The 15,267-nt window shown below is 44.4% G+C and overlaps 1 protein-coding gene across 7 annotated transcripts in view; it reads left to right on the plus strand.

Moving 5' to 3' along the window:
* Positions 1–15,267, plus strand: part of ACSL6 (acyl-CoA synthetase long chain family member 6) — a 95,572-nt gene that overhangs the window by 33,554 nt on the left and 46,751 nt on the right. The window contains exon 1 of one of the 7 annotated variants that reach the window (XM_060271681.2): positions 1,199–1,374. The exons of 5 other annotated variants lie outside the window; for them this stretch is intronic. The gene's annotated coding sequence lies outside the window, so the exon portion shown is untranslated. Of the gene's footprint in view, positions 1–1,198; positions 1,375–15,267 lie in introns of those variants that run through there. One more of the 7 variants, XM_088661890.1, reaches the window with a different exon arrangement.

The raw sequence follows: 15,267 nt of genomic DNA on the forward strand, positions 1-15,267 counted from the left end.
AAGACTCCCTGGAAAAGACCCTGATGTTGGGAAAGATGGAGGGCACAAAGAGAAGGGGACCACAGAGGACAAGATGGTTGGACAGTGTTCTCGAAGCCACCAACATGAGTCTGACCAAACTGCGGGAGGCAGTGGAAGACAGGAGTGCCTGGCGTGCTCTGGTCCATGGGGTCACATATAGTTGGACATGACTAAATGACTAAACAACAACATATTCAGTTAAAAGGAGTGGGAGCAGGACCAGGAAGGATCTCTAGTGTGGAACCTGTGGCTTTTTGACTCCAACTCCCATTAGTCCCAGCCGCCAAGGCCAATGATCAGGGATGATGGGAGTTGTAATCCAGGAATTCCTGAAGGTCCACGAGTCTCCTCTGTGTTGTCTTAAGGCTTTGCAGGATCACAGCCAGAGGGGACAGTCATATGCGGCAACTGTTTGATTTGGTGGCAGCTTCTTAGGTTCATTCAGCTTGTTGTGTCAGGCTTGCCCTAATACAGTGCCTTCTCATGGGAGAAAACCTTGTCTGAAATCTTGGAGAGCTGTGGCCAGTCATTGTAGACAATGTGTGAGATGGCCAATGGTCTGACTCTGTACAAGGCATCTTTGTTAGTTCCTATGACAGGCATCCCCAAACTGCAGCCCTCCAGATATTTTGGCCTACAACTCCCATGATCCCTAGCTAACAGGACCAGTGGTCGGGGAAGATGGGAATTGTAGACCAAAACATCTGGAGGGCTGAAGTTTGGGGATGCCTGTCCTATGATATAGGCTGACAGGGCTTTTGCTTACCGTACATTGCTACTGGTATGCAGCCTAAGGCAGGGATAGGGGAGTTTGGCATGCAAGCCATTATTATTGTTGTTGTTGCCACAACTTTATCATTTCCCCCCTTATTAGTTGAAGAGGTGTTTTCCTATTGGCATCCTAGTTCTAAACAAATTCATTTTAGCGGAATTTGCCTCCAAGCAAGCAATTTTAGGATCGCACCTTCCTTAAGTAGGCAAAAAATTAATGTTCCAATGCTATGGAGCCAAGGGCAGCCTTTTTAGTTCTGTGTTGCAGGATTTGCCCCTGGTTGGCGTGCAGGGATTCACAGTATGGTGGATTTTCCAGACGGGATTTCAGGACATCTGTCCCAAGGGAGAACTGGGTGTATCAAAGAGGCACTCATGCCCAGCCTTTCAGGGACTTGGAGAGGGTGGAGCTTCCATTGTTCTTTTGAATCTTGGTAAGAGTGGAGTGATGTTGGCTGGCTCCTCAGAACTGCATCTCCCATGCTGTTGCTATTGGTGCTTTGTTAGGGAATGAGGAAGAGGTAGCTCTGAGTCAAAGGATATGTTGGTGTGTGGGAATCTTGAAAGCCCTGTTTGGACCAAGTAAGTAGCTGCTTTTTATTTCGTTCATGGTGTTGTGGAGATGTGCAGGTTGCGAAGAGGAACTTGCTGCGCATGAATGCCAAACCCTCTGCACTGCAAGAATTTTTTTTAAAAAAATCTAATCTCAGTTACTAGGGGGGGGGATAACATAAAAAAGGGGAAGAGGGCAAAGTCCTTTTAGCATTCCCCTTGGAGGATAAAACTTTTGATCTCTGAAACATTGTTAATCCCTTCTTGGAGTTGCTGGTACAAAAATCTTACCTCAAAACGCGCTCTGTGTTAGTATTTAGCACTGTGTGCCAAGGACGCACTTTGAAACAAACACTTGGGAGGATGGGAATCTTTCTATTGGGTGATATTTAGTGCAGAAAACCCTGAAAGCCTATTGAAGTGCTATGATGTGTCACACATTGGCTGCTCAGTGTTTCTTTGTAAGGAAGAGGATGTAGTCTATACATGAAGAGTCTAAGATTTGCAAGTATGAAAAGTAAGTGCTGTGTATATACATTTTACTAATTTAACAGGATGCAAATAGATACCTGGTGCATTTGACCCTGTTTTGGAAATTTTGAGGTTGATCGAATCAAAAAGAACTCATTTGAATGTCATGTTAACAAAATCTCTGTTTCTCAGCAACATACCAGGAGAGCTGTACGTATATAAAGGAGAGACGCTGAGAGCAAACCCAAATTATAACAATAGAGTGGAGCAAATAATTGAATGAGCAATCCTAGCAGCAGCAGAATACTTTAACTATAATAGCTTTTCGGATTTAAAAAAAATCAAATTAGCATAACTGTCTACGTGTTTTGTGTATCTATGTTTGTGCTCCTATGTATTTGTCATCTTTGCAACGATGAAGAGATTATGTTAAGATAGTGGCATTGGTGTTATCAGTAACCCAAGATTTTGCTAATTGGATATCTACTCTTTACTCAGCAAAGTGGCACCAGACTGCAGCTTCTAAGTATTTGAAAAGCTTATGTTGCTGATGAACATTTCAGCAAACAGAGGGCTTTTGGCCCTGACCCCTTAGTCTTAGATATTTTGGAGGCAATAAACACTTTGTTTCCTATGATCTAATCAACTGAAACATGAATGAACAAATGACACTGCAGACTGGGGCAGCTGTTTCATGTTTCTGCAGCTATGTGGACTTTGATTTATTGTGCACCACAAAAAAGCAATGAAGCTTGAGTTGGAAATATGTGGCAGTATTTTTAAAAAATAAAATTATTTGACCTTAGGGGGGCAATTCTTTCTACATTGTCCTGATAAACACCAGTTTGCAATGGTAAAGGTTGGAGCCAGTGCATTTGTTCCCCTTTAGATAGCTGCAAAGGGAAATTGAGACTGAGATGCAAAGTTGCAAGTTCATGTGGTGTAAAAATCCAACTTCAGTTTCATTACCCCTTTAGAGTGGCAGTGGATACTGCAAGTCAGAGGAAGACGTTTTTTGAAAGGATACCATCCTACTGATGGTTTTTATTTCATCATAATTTAGCCGTGTGTAAAGGAAAGATCACGAGACTTGCTGATTCTTTTTGCAGTTGTTTCCCATCTCTGTTGGCTTCTGCCCAATGCAGTGAGAAGATGGGTGCATTTATATGTCAAGCTGCTGTTCCCAGGGTTCCCAAGAGCATATTATGAGGCAGGGTGGCAGGCTGCACTGTTAGATAAACTGCTTCCCAATCTTTGCCTCCTTCACTTGACTTTGAATTATAGGCTGCTTTGGGAGTCAACAATAGAGTGGACCCCCCCCCCAATTCCCCTCAAAGTAGATTTTATTTAACTTCATGTATCCTGCCTGCTTTTAATAGGTGTGGGAACCATCTAGTGGTGTTAATAGGTTGTTGCATATCACAATTCTATGAGCAGTCTTATTGAATGTGAACTACTATAACCTAATTTTAGGTCCCATTTATTTTAGTGGTAGAGGCCTGAACACATGCGTAAAGGTAAAGGGACCCCTGACCATTAGGTCCAGTCGTGACCGACTCTGGGGTTGCGGCGCTCATCTCGTGTTATTGGCCGAGGGAGCCGGCGTACAGCTTCCAGGTCATGTGGCCAGCATGACAAAGCCGCTTCTGGCGGACCAGAGCCGCGCACGGAAACGCCGTTTACCTTCCCGCTTGGAGTGGTACCTATTTATCTACTTGCATTTTGACAGGCTTTCGAACTGTGCTGTTTATGTTTGCATGTGGAAAATGGGACCTGCGAGCCTTGAAAAGTTGCCTTACTTCTACTAAGAGTAGAAGATTATATAATGGCAGCATATCATCTAATTTTTGAGGGTGGAATAGAGGCTGAAACTTTCCAATGACAATTCTGTTCCAGTGCTATCTGTCAGAATTGGCTGCACATGCTTACTTCTCCCATTGAAATAAATGAGATTTAAAGGTGCTCCCGTTGAAATAAATGAGGTTTAAGAGTGTGCTTGAGATTGGAAGTAACATTTACTTGGACAGAAAGTCCACCAAGTCAATGAAACACTTGGAATATGTTTAGAATTGGGATGCAAGTTAATGGTGACATTCAATGTGAGTTTTCAATATCTGTACTTTGTCTCCTGGGTTCTCTTGCACAGCCCAGCCCAACATTTGCTTGAAGGTAACGTGCATGGATTTCAATTGGAAATTGCTTTGGATAAATATGTTTAGGCTTGCTTTCTTCATTATAATCATAAAGATATTTTGGATTGTAGCAGGAATTATAGGATTGCAGAGGAGCCATAGGAAGACCCGCATGGCAATATGCTACATAGCATCATCAGCATATAGGCCACAGGTGATGAACCTTCTCCAGCCACAGGACCACATTGCCTTGTGGGAAGCCTTCTGAAGGCTGGATGCCAGGGGTGGCTGGAGTCAGAGGCAAAAGTGAGTGGAGCAATGGATGTGGCTCTTACAGTAGGCTGCATTCCAGTCACACACGAGTTGGAAGCTGGCTGCTGTGAGAACTGGGTATTGATGGACCATTGACCTGATCCAGCAGGCTTTCATGTTCACACATTTTCTCTCTCTCTCATCATCCACACCCACCTCTCCATTATTACATTCCAGCCAGGCAAAAGCACTCAAGGAGGAGATGAAGCCGGGCCAATGAGAAATGTTTTATACTAGGAGAGTCCTGACAACTGGATAGAGAGCCCTGGAGGGTTGCATTCAGCCTGCAGGGCTGAGGTTCCCCACCGTGATACAGGGAATTTAATTATGCAATAATGTTTACAGGAACACAAATTCCACAAGTTAATGGAACCATCTTTTGAACTTGTATGCATTACAACAAGCCAATAGATGGCACTGTGAAGAATTGTAATGGCCTGATCTCACTTGGTATTCAGTCTGAGTGCAGGAAGTCCTGAGATGTACTGCTGCACACTCTGCATTTCTTGTGTGGGAAAGTGTGATTTCCATTTCTAGAAGATAAATGTAAAACAAAAACATGAGCAGTTGTCCAATTCAATATATTTCTATTTGGATGAGAATATAGAGGGGAAGTTTATCAGATTTGCAGATGGGAGGGATGGCTAACACTATAGAAGACAAAAATCAAGATTCAGAATTACTGTACACAGGTGTGTTGGAGCAGGGGGCTAAAGCAAAAATGTTTACATTCAGGATAAAAAAACATAAGGACCTGCATTTGGGTAAAAATTAAACACAAAAGCAATGTCACAAATGTAGAATGGGGAGACCTGGCTTGAAAACAGAATTGTGAGAAAGATCTAGGCATCCTAGGGCTCATTCATACTTGTGTTCTTCTCATGTTTTCAAGTTACTGGTTGGCTCAGAGGGTGTACCCCCCCCACTACTTTCCCAAGGAAAACCTGTTTTCTGCTGAATCGGAACAAACGTCAATCGGGTTTTCTGCATATTGATGTTTGTTCCGATTCAGCAGCAAACAGTGGGCTTTCCCAAGGAAAGTGGTGGGACAAAACAACAACAGCCCCACCTTTCGGACCCTTGACTTGAAATCACAGGACAAAGAATGTGTGGATGGGCCCTTAGTGGATGTAGCTGAGCATGAGCCGGCAGTGAGATGTAGCTGCTAAGAAGCAAACTGCAATCTTAGGCCACTTTGGCAGGAGCATAGTGTTCACATCATAAGAAGTAATAACTTTGCACTATTCTGCCCTGGTTAATCCATATCTTCAGAACTGTGTTCAGGGGTGCCACATTTTAAGATCGGCCATAGACCATTTGGAGCATGTGCAGGGGAGAAAAACAAGGGTGCTAATGGGCTAAAAACCAATTTCTGTGAAGAACAGTTGAAAGGTCTGTGTGCATTCAGCCTGGAGTAGAGTGGAGACATTACATTGGTCTTCAAATATCTGAAGGTCTGCCATGCAGAAGACAGAGCAGACATTTTCTCTGTTGTTCCAGAGGACTGGATTAGAACCAATGGGTGGAAATAGCAGGGAAGCAGATTTTGCCTGTGTGTTAAGAGACAGTGGAGCAGACTGCTTTGAAAAGTGATGAGCTCTTCTTAGCTGGCACTTGTTGCTGTACTGCTGTCCAAGGCTTCCCACAGACATCTGGTTGCTCACTGCAAGAACACGATGCTGGACTAGGAGGGCCATTGGCCTGGTCGAACTTGCTCACCACTTGTTCTTATGTTCAGAGGCCAGACAGCCATCTGTCAGTTGCATCTGCATTAAAGTAGGGAAGGGATGGAGAAACTCTCTTCAAGGCATTGTTGTCACCTGGTGTCATTACGATTATGACTAGGTGATTGACAGGTAGGCTGTCTCATCCACCTGCCCAATTTGGGGCTTAGGGAGATAGGATCTTGGCCCACCAGTCTGAAAATATTTCCCAGCTCCGTTGTATGCCGCGTAGCACATAGAATACACACCACAGATTCTGGCTGAGTGTGCTGTTTATGTTTGCATGCGGAAAATGGGATCTGCGAGCCTTGAAAAGTTGCCTTACCTCTACTAAGAGTAGAAGATTATATAATGGCAGCATATCATCTAATTTTTGAGGGTGGAAAAGAGGCTATTCTGTTCCAGTTCTATCTGTCAGAATTGGCTGCACCTACCCCATTCACTAAAGCAAACCTGTAATGAACCCCCCCCCCCTTTCTTGCCTATTTTAAAAGGGCATTTTACTCAGTGTCCTGGGTACAGTATTCACTGAGGAAAGAAGTTCCATTAATTAGTTTCACCTTGCCAGTTATGGGTGTCTGGTGCAAGACAGTATCACGCTCACTACGACAGTGCAGAAAGTGAGTAGCTGCATGGTCAGCAGGCATACACAGTTGCTTGTGCTGCGAAGAAAGCCTCTGGGCCCTGATAGGCCAAACAATACCTGTGTCCTTTATCCAAGTGTCTGGTGGCCCCCATTTTTATGAAGATTGTGGACTGCAATACCTTTGTGTGCCTGGGTGCAGCTTGCTAGTTTGGTGGGGATCTCTGACTCTTAATGGTTAGCATTAGGGTGAGGCATGCTAGCTTTGTTATTTTCTGTTCTGTACTTGAATTCCCAAAAGTATCCTTCCTTACACTGTTAGTCCTTTAATTACCGGTATCTTTTTACTGGTAATGGGTTCTTGTGCCTATGTTTCTAACCTCCTGCATCTATTCTGGTGTGTTTTCTTGAAGTAAGCCTGGCTCTAAATCTGTTACCTGGCTGCTTGGTGCTACTGAATAATTAGTTTGTTTGGGGCTCAGGAGATAGAGAGTGAGTAGACCGTTTGGCGCTTGTCTCTGTGAATCCCAAGGATGCCCAGAAACAGCCTGAGGGCACTAATAGGGATGATGGCTGTACTAACTGGCAGGGTTGGTTTTCACCCTGGTTATTCAATATCCCATTACAACTCAGGAGATTGGCATCCAGGGTTTGGGTAGAACAGCAGCTAAATTGATGCAGCAGCTAAAAAAGCCAATGCAATTCTGGGCTGCAGCAATAGGAGTATAGCATCTAGATCTAGGGAAGTAATAGTAGCACTGTATTCTGCTCTGGTCAGACCTCACCTGGAGTACTGTGTCCAGTTCTGGGCACCACAGTTCAAGAAGGATACTGACAAGCTTGAACGTGTCCAGAAGAGGGCAACCAAAATGGTCAAAGGCCTGGAAACGATGCCTTATGAGGAATGACTTAGGGAGCTGGGTATGTTTAGCCTGGAGAAGAGAAGGTTAAGGGGTGATATGATAGCCATGTTCAAATATATCAGGCACGTCCAACAGGTAGATCGTGATCTACCGGTAGATCACTGGACATCTGTGGTAGATCACTGGTGCCCCCCAAGAAGCTCAACAAGTTTGGCTCCCCCCAAAAAAGCTCAACATTTTTGCCCTAGACCCCTAAAAAACATGGCTTTCCCCTCCCTCCCTATAAAAAGTTCAACAATTTCAACCTGAACCCCCCAATAATGGGCCTTCCTCCTTCCTAAAAAAAAGCAAAAAAGCTCATCAACTTTGACCTGAACCCCCCAAAAGGGGGTAGATCACTGCCAGTCTTTAACTCTGTGAGTAGATCACAGTCTCTTGGAAGTTGGCCACCCCTGAAATATATGAAAGGATGTCATATGGAGGAGGGAGAAAGATTGTTTTCTGCTGCTCCAGAGAAGCGGACATGGAGCAATGGATTCAAACTTCAAGAAAGAAGATTCCACCTAAACATTAGGAAGAACTTCCTGACAGTAAGAGCTGTTTGGCAGTGGAATTTGCTGCCAAGCAGTGTGATGGAGTCTCCTTCTTTGGAATGCTTTGATGGTGTTTCCTGCTTGGCAGGGGGTTGGACTGGATGGCCCTTGTGGTCTCTTCCAACTCTATGATTCTATGAGAACATTCCTTGGGGTGGGGGAGTTAGCAGGTTTGAGTATTCAATCTCCCCATTTCTTTCTTTACAAAACCTAATTTCTCCTATCTCACCTGTTGGATGCTGCTGCTCTCTGCTAGCTTGACTCAGAGGGAGTTATTTTTGTGTTGTAAGTACGGTATTGGGCCATGTCCCAAAATGGGGCTGCAGACTCCAGGCTGACTCAGGACAGGGTCATTGTCAAGCTGCTCTTAGATAGAAAAATCAAGATTAACCTTTTAATGTGTTGTCCTAGCCAGAATATCTGTGAGCCACAGAAATGAAGAAATCAGATTTGAATTGGGGAGAATAGCAGTACAAGTAGTTTAGAAGTATTGAATTTAAAACGATATTCCAGAGGTGGGAAGAGAGAATTCCAGGTTTGTTTGCTTTTAATATAAACATTTGTTTGTATTCTGTACCTAATCTCCTCGGTTTATTGACAGCATTCCACTACAGAGTTTTCTCCTTTTACGTAATCACAGCTCCCTTTATTTATTAAATTCTGGTCAAAATATGCCTTTATATGGCTCCATGTATGAATCTATTAGCCCATGCAATTGATCTATCAACCTTGGCTTCATTTGCCCAAGTGTTTCATTACGGACTCATCAGAATGAAAAAGATGGGAGGTAGTCATACGTGCTGAGCTATTCAAAGCTTCAAATGGGGAAAAAAAGAATCTGAATTCTTATTTAATTCAGTGGCAGGTATACCTAGGATGTTTGCTTTTCTCCCCTCCCAACTGGCACCACACTGGAATATTTCCTACCTTCCCAACAATTTTAAGGAGTATGTGGTAAACTAACTGTTCTCGAGGTTAAGCACGTAAGGAGAGCCCTGCTGAATTGGACCAAAGGCTAATCTAGTTCAGCACCTTGTTTCCCACAGAGGCCAACAGGATGCCTACCTGATTGGGAAGCCAGGACAGCAACAGAATAGCCCTCTCCTCTTGTATCCTAGCAACTGTTATTCAGAGGCACATTGCCCCTGCCCCTGGAGGTAGTGACTTAGTAGCCACCCTTTTCTTCCAGGGAGGTGCCAGCAAGAGATAGTTACCAAGAAGTTACCACCTCTAAGGGATGTTGGATACTAAACTGTAAAATGTAGCCTAAGCTTTGCTGAAATAATTAAGCAGAGTCTACAATAAATAACTTGCACAGCAAAATAGAAATTTAATATTGAGCAGCCTAATAGTCACTACTTTCTTTGCAAAAGAAAGGAAGAGTTAAACTTGCTGCTGCTTGGGAGAGAGAGAGGAAGTGCTTAGCAGTACACGCATAATAATACTGCAGTAATATCAGTCAGGAAGAGATGATGGTTTGTGCGCCTGCCCATCAGTTCTATTTTTGTAGCTAATCAATTTAAGGTACCTACTAACAGTAGCACCTGTGTGTCTCCTGTCACCAAATTGAATAGGAAACAGAAAGCAATTGCTTAAACTGTAATTTAGGCAGTGTGATGATGTTCATGGCTAAGTAATTGTTGATCACTGAACATACTGATATAGTGCTATTGATTGTCTGATATAGTGCTATTGATTGTTGTTGTTGTTTAGTCGTCTTAGTCATGTTTGGCTCTCCGTGACCCCATGAACCAGTGTAAATCGTACACATGGCAATTTATGAAGAACAGGTCTGACAGGTCTCTTACCCAACAATCTGCAAAAGAGGAAGCCACAACAAGAAAAAAAAAACTCTGGAAGTGGGGACAGATAGAATCGGAGGTAAACAGAATAAGAATAATGGGCTTATTTTAGCCTCACATACTTATAGTAGATAATTGGGGCAAAGACGTTGTTCTAAATCAGGGGTCCCCAGACTTACCCGGCTTTGGGCTGGTGCCCGCTGCGCCGACCGCGCGGCGGGCCGGAGGGCGGGGGAGTGCGCGCCCGTGCGCATGCATGCACACACTTACTGGCGCGGTGGCGCGCTTCCAGGTCGGAAAAATCGCCGAAAATCGTTTGTGTGCATGCGTATGGGCCTCCCCCGACCCAGAAATGCACCGGAAATGACCTCTTCTGGGTCGGGAGAGGCCCATACGCATGCGCACAAACAATTTCCAGCGATTTTTTCCGGTCTGGAAGTGTGCCGCCGTGCTGCGCACCGTAAGAGCGGGCGGCGGGCAGCGGGGGTCGTTGCGGGCCGGATTGGGAGGCCAATTGGGCCGCATCTGGCCCGCGGACCGTAGTCTGGGGGCCCTGTTCTAAATGCTTCACGAAACAGAGGAGGAACTGGTGGAGGTGAGGAGGAAGATGTCTCAGAAGCCATTCTGAGAGGCATAACAATCAGCAAGTGAGAAAGGGCAGAGTCATTTTAGGAAACAGGAGAGTGGTAGAATACAATATTAATATTTTGATATACTCTTCCTTATCATTTCAGGTGTGAATGGGATGGTTGGTAACCTACTCCTTACTATACATTTTGAACTTGGGTTCTGATCTCAAGGTACAAAATAGGATGCCTATATGTTTCCCCTTTAAAACACTTGGAAGTAGCAACTGGAAAAGGATTGCTTCATCTGCATGTATTTGGGAAGAAGCTGCAGTGTATGTATGTGAAAATGTAACCTTGTAGCCAACATGTATCATACTTCTTTTGAAGTCTTTTATACTCAGAGATTTCTCACGCATCCTCTTCTTAATATGGCTTTAAACCATTCAGTTTATGGTGAAGGAAATACTGTATATTCCTGCATATAAGACTACTTTTTATCCCAGGAAAATCTTCTCAAAAGTCAGGAGTTGTCTTATACGCTGGGTCGTATTTCTTATACAGCGAGTATATCCCAAGCTCTATATTTTAACTGGCAAAGTTGGGGGTCGTCTTATACGCCCAGTCGTCTCATACGCCAGAATATATGGTACTCATCCACAGACTGTGCTTGGCAATCCTGAACAAATTGCTTCAGGTTTCAGCCATTAGTTCCTAGCTTAGGATTCCGCCAGCACTGGGTTTAATGACCACCTCATTATTCTGCTTCATATTCAGCATGAAATAAATATTGCAGCTGTGCATTTGAAACAGATTTGAAATCCACAAAATGAGGGGGAAAGAGATGGACGCACAGCCCAATTGTCACTGGATTCGGAGTGCGTTTTCCCCACCATCAAACTGCATGCTTGAACTATCAAAACCCATGTTACCTGAGGAACCTGGCCATTCACATTTCAGAATGCTTTGCTGTTGTTTTCAAGCAAACTTCTTATCTTCACAGTTGTAACAGATATCTCAAAGTGTGATTACAGGATGTGTCCTAAACAGTGCATCTCAAAAGCATCGCTGAGGGTGTCTCTGAATACAAGGCGATGCTGTCATGGCAACAGGGTGTTACTTAGCAAGCATTCCACTTTGTTCAGGCAACAGGGGAAGGGTTTTGAATTTAGAAGAGAGTTACACACACTCACACAGTCGAAGCTGCCAGAGAGTACATGGCTGCAAATGGCATCTAAAGGGATCTTATTTTGGAATCTGTTAGAAAGCAGAGGGAAGGAACCTTGCATTAGGCAGCAGTGATGAGAGGGAGCGATGAGGGGAAAACCTTGCAGGGGGACTGAAGGTAAGAGACAAAGAGGCTGAGGGCAGGGCAGACACATGAAAAGCAATTAAGTGGATGCAGAGATTGTGTGAAGTTGATACAAAGGGAAGCAGTAGAAGTTGAAGAATGTAAGAAGATATGGTGGGAATCAGGGTTGCGGGAGAAATTTGATTAATTATGCATTTAAAGCTGAATCTATCAAGTTCACACATTCTAAAATAATGCGTGAACTGAAACACAGGGCTCCTTTGAAATGTGCATTTATCTGAATTTTGCAATATAGTTCTCCAATCCTGCAATGTTTGCATGTATTAGGAGGAAGTGCATAAAAATGAATGCAAAGCATGCGTTATATCAGGGGAAATTGCTGGAAAAAATATGTACATTAGTCAAAACTGCATATAAAAATGTGTTTATCATGAGAAATCTGCAGTAAAATCCTGATGAATGTTCAATTGCGAATAGCTTCAAAATGTGGAGAACTGAATTTGAATTTGGAAAAATAAGAACCGAAGTTGGCAGGTCCTTCGGTCCTTGGCTGGAAGGTTAGGGGTCTTATTTGGGCTCATTGAGGTGTTGACATTTGTATGACACACTAGGTTAAAGTCCATGCTGACTGTGTAAAAGGTGAAGTTTCACCAAACCTTCCTCACACACTAGGCTCCTCATATATGCCAGGCTTATTAGAGCAAACAGCTAGGAAATACCTTTAATAGTGCAAAACAAAATTATATTTTAAAGCTGCCACGGCTGGGGGATTCTTTAAAAACACTGCCACTACTACCACCAGCATCAACAGGCCACAGAAGTTGTCAGTTTCCAAGATAAGGTCATATCCATGCTGTGCAACCTTTTGGTTTTCATTTTACAGTAGAGTGTTTCCAGCACGAGAAACATCTCCTTTCAGTAAAAGAGCAAACAGATTTTCCACCAACACTCTTCTGCCCTGTGTAGTCATTCTCTTCCTACTGGATGCAATGCTTCATTTCCACACCTACTAAAGCAGAATTGGGGAAAGAGTGCCATCACAGTAGGAGGGAAATTGTTACACTGGACACATCTTGTACATGCAGAGTAGCTGGAAATATTGAGAAAAGTGCCTCACCCTCCCTTGTTCTCATCCTTATCTGTAATGGCCAAAACAAAATGCTTGTTTCTCCTACGCATGATTGTATATCCAGAGCTGCATGTTGTAGTGGGATACTGAAAGTTCTGTTTTGGATGCTGCAGAAAAGCATGAGGGACTGACAGTATAAGCCACTCAAATTCCCTATTCTTGTAAAGCAAAGGCCTTGCAAAATGTAGTGACCTCTCTGGAGTAATTTGTGGTAGTTTTTATCTTGTGTCCCACTGCCTCTGGCCAGTGCCATTCCTCTGCGAGCCATGGCCCTGATTCTAATTGCCTCCTTGACACATCTGCTTTTTGGAGGATTAGAGCGTCCAAAATGCCAGTGATGGCACGCCATTTATCATGTAGTTTGGTCTGATCATCAGTAAGCTATTTCCTCTCTTTGTCCTAGTCTACCAGAAGTTACCAGTGAAACCAAAGAAGAAATAGGCTGTTTTCTGACTTCAGGTCTAGGTCTAGGAGTTGCTGGGTCCATGGCAGGGAGGGGGTTGAATAAGGTTTCTTCCTTATTCTTTTGAAGAACTCTGTGAAGTAAAGGGTACTGGACCTCTTGTTTCACACCCTAATGTGAATCCTAGAAGACTTCCACATTCTCCTTAAAATTCAGGAAAGTTTTTGTGTTTGATGTATTGTGTTTTAATTTGTTGGAAGCCACCCAGGGTGGCTGGGGTAACCCAGTCAGATTATTATTAAGGGCTTGAGAAATTTGTGGCGCTTCTTGAACAGATATCACACTCATTGATTGTTGAGGGGACTCCTTAGATAGTGAAATAGCTTCTCCTGCTCCACACCTGAGATCACTCATCTCCACACTTCACTCAGAGGTCCTGTTGAAGGATGAAAATGAATGCATTGTGGGAAGGAGCCAGTAGCTGGTCTCAGCCTTGGTTGTTTGTGCAGAGGCCTGCACCTCAACAATACTGGCAGGGTAAGTTGTGCATAGGGAGCCTACAGGCATTTGGTGTCATCCACATGAGTTGTATGCCAAGGAGTGCCATCAAATCAGGAGTAGCCATAGTTTAATAGTAGAATGCATGCTGTGTATACAAAATGCCCCAGGTTCAATTCAGGACACATATACTGTTTAAAAAGGATGAAGTAGCCTTTTGATGGGAAGAGGCCCTTGAAAGTTGCTGCATCAGATTATATTGGGTTAGATTACTCTGTGTCAGGCAGGTTCATATATACCACTTTCACACACTGTTTCCCATGTAGAGTAAACACCTGCACAGGGCTAAAGCATAGGAGCTGTAAGGTCAGACCCCACGTGAGCCATCATTACATCAATGTAGGTGGGTTTATAGCACCCTCTCTCACTTGCTGAATGTAGTATTTTCTGTTTTGTATAGATGTGGCAGTGCTTATTCAGTGGGAGCTGTTGGCTCTAGAGATCTAGTAGTGGTGTTAATGAAAGGCCTGGATGAAGAACAAAATAAGCCGATAGGTGACAAGAAAAGTTCAGGAAAGGATTAATTATCACACACTCTTAGGGCTTTATTTTATTTTATTTATTGAATTTATATACCGCTCTATACCTACAGGTCTCAGGGTGGGTCACAGAATAAACGCACACCCTGAAGCAACCAATAACTAATTCTGTGGTTTACAGTGGGATAGCTCAGTCAATAGAGCAATACTCTTAATCTCAAGGTTGTGCATTCAAGTCCTCCGGTGGGCAAGAGATTCCTGCATTTCACAGGGTTGGACCTTGTGGTCCATTCCAACTGTACAATTCCATTATTCTATATGGTGATAAATCTGTGGCAATGAAAATTAAATGCTTTACCAGAGCGATAATAACAATGCATAGAATTTACTTTAACCCAAATCTACTTACCGTGTTTCCCCTTTTTTAAGGCGTAGTCATAATATAAGCCATGGCAGGGTTTTTATGCATTCGCGAAATGTAAGACATACCCCGAAAATAAGACGTACCTTGTTGCTTCCCTTTGGAGCCTCAGAGAGGCTTGAGACCAGATGGGAGGGGGCCGAGGCAGAGCGGTAGCGGGGCGACTGGCGGCGGCGGTGGGAGCCGCACTGCCGGAACGTTGTGGGCAGCATGGCCCGAAGCAGAGCGGCGGCGGGAGGCAGAGCGGCAGCGGAAGCCCTGCTGCCATAACATTGTGGGCCGCATGGCCGAGGCAGAACGGCAGCGGGGCGACTGGCGGCGGCGTGAGCTGCGCTGCCGGAACATTGTGGGCCACATGGCCTGAGGCAGAGCGGCAGTGGGGCGACTACGGCAGCGGGAGCTGTGCCGCCGGAACGTTATGGGCCGCATGGCCCGAAGCAGAGCGGCGGCGGGAGGCAGAGCGGCGGCAGAAGCCCTGCTGCTGGAACATTGTGGGCCGCATGGCCCGAGGCAGAGCGGCAGCGGGGCGACTGATGGCGGCGGGAGCTGCGCCGCCGGAACATTGTGGGCGGCAT

Source organism: Zootoca vivipara, chromosome 2, assembly GCF_965207765.1.
Source record: "Zootoca vivipara chromosome 2, rZooViv2.hap1.1, whole genome shotgun sequence".
In the NCBI taxonomy this organism is placed as follows: domain Eukaryota; kingdom Metazoa; phylum Chordata; class Lepidosauria; order Squamata; family Lacertidae; genus Zootoca; species Zootoca vivipara.